This window comes from Brassica oleracea, chromosome C1, assembly GCF_000695525.1.
Source record: "Brassica oleracea var. oleracea cultivar TO1000 chromosome C1, BOL, whole genome shotgun sequence".
Lineage (NCBI taxonomy): Eukaryota > Viridiplantae > Streptophyta > Magnoliopsida > Brassicales > Brassicaceae > Brassica > Brassica oleracea.
Window position 1 is genome coordinate 36,276,614 of NC_027748.1, and position 2,352 is coordinate 36,278,965.

The following is a 2,352-nucleotide window of genomic DNA, read 5'->3' on the forward strand; positions in this document are numbered from 1 at the left end:
GAGCTTCGGTGAGAGCTCGGTCGCTACGTAGCGACCGAGCGGTGTACGTGCTCAAGTGCTCGGTCGTTACGTAGCGACCGAGCTTCGGGGAGAGCTCGGTTGCTACGTAGCAACCGAGCTTTGGTGAGAGCCCAGTCGCTACGTAAGGACCGAGCTTTGGTGAGAGCTCGGTCGCTACGTAGCGACCGAGCCGTGTACGTGCTCGGTCGCTACGTAGCGACCGAGTTTAGGGGAGAGCTCGGTCGCTACGTAGCGATTGAGCTTCGGTGAGAGCTCGGTCGCTACGTAGCGACCGAACTTCGAGGAGAGCTCGGTCGCTACATAGCGACCGAGCTTCGGGGAGAGCTCGTTCGCTACGTAGCGACCGAGCTTCGGGGAGAGCTCAGTCGCTACGTTGCGACCGAGCTTTGGTGAGAGCTCGGTCGCTATGTAGCGAGCTAGCCGTGTACGTGCTCGGTCGCTACGTAGCGACCGAGTTTAGGGGAGAGCTCGGTCGCTACGTAGCGATTGAGCTTCGGTGAGAGCTCGGTCGCTACGTAGCGACCGAGCTTTGGTGAGAGGTCGGTCGCTACGTAGCGCCCGAGCCATGTACGTGCTCGGTCGCTACGTAGCGACCAGCTTTTGCGCTGGTTGCTACGGGGCAACCTTGTTCGCGTCTTTCTCCGATTTTTCGTGAATGTATTTTTTCCGCAAGATTCTTTGTAAAATAAATCTTTTTCCTAAAAACGTTCATGCCGATTTTTACGGACTTTCAGACATTGATTCCGTCGTGACCGATTTTGACCCCAACAGCAGTGGCATTTTGTAAATATATTGAAAAGGTAGGGGCATAATCTTAAGAAGGATTATGCTTTAATATTATAGATTAATAGAGCTTAGAGTTAGAACAGTTTCTGAATAATGTGTAGGACCAGCTAGCTACCTGACCGAAGCCCATTAGTCTTTTTGATATTTAACTAGGTAATTACCAGCGATACATAACATGATTTTATTTTTCTTTTTAACCAAATCATTAATTTATTTTTAATTTAATTTAATTTATATTTTGAAACTATAACATAATATTTCAATTATAGCTACTTTAGTATAAGTATTTTACAAATTAGTTTTCTTTTATTTTAGATAGATAACATTCCATTTATATTTACGGAATTTAAATTATTTTTAATTAATAAATATTTTTTGTTTATTTTCATTAGTTCAAAAATTTGTTTGTACAATAGTTTGATCATTTATGCTTTATACTCTTAATTTTAAAATAAAATATATTAATTGAAATGCAAAACACATTAAAAATAAATAGCAAAACTCAGATACAGAGAAGGTGTTTATTTTATTAATACAGTTTTTAACTTTATCAACAACAATAAATCCATTAAATTATTATATAGTTTCGTAATTATTATTTTATTATATAAAATTCTTAAAACAAATTCACTATTATATTTTACTTTGTTGTATAAACTAGGGATCGTTACCCGCACCAAGGCGCGGGGTTTTTGCATTTTAATTTTTTTTTGCTTCTTGCTTACTAATCTAGCATTCAGTTTTTCAATGCATTTTATCTTCACCCTCTCATCTTGTCTTATTTACATTTGTTTTCACCATCTGTCGTTTGATTTGTCTTAGTTTTGGCTTGTGTAATAACTTAACCCTGCTCATTCTTCTTTCATTCTTTATTGATTGATATTTTTATCTCGCTTAGCTCTGTGTTGCCACTAGTTTGCTCGAATCATTTTTCATCATTTGCTTCGTATTCTTTTCATATTCACTAACTATTGTCTCCGATCTCTTTAAATCCTAAAAATCTTACGTGTTCTTTTGTTTATTAAATCACATATTAAATATTGTTGAAACTTGTTTTCTGCAGACTCCATGATCACTGAGTATTATAAATATCAAACTATGTCTATTGTCTATTTATATGTTGAGGGAAGGCCTCGAAATGTAGCTTCCAAATAATGATTTCCAGGTCAACACATTGCATGTTAACCTCCACAATGAGATCAGTGGATCTCTGATACCGCTACATCTCGAAATGTAGCTTTCCAATAATGATTTCCAGGTCAACACATTGCATGTTAACCTCCACAATGAGATCAGCGGATCTCTGATACCGCTACATGTCGAGTCGAGCGCAGCTACACATATGTTCCCTGCTTGTGCCTTTCATTCACAATCTGCAATTCTCCCAAGAACCAGAATCAATGTTTAATGAGGTAAAAGTTTTAGAGTCACAACAGACTTTGTATAGCCAAGCCCAATAAACCAAGTACCCAACGTAACATCTCCACTTGCCTATTTGTGCAGAAAATGACTTGATCATTATATAGTAGCACCGAGAAGTTAGAT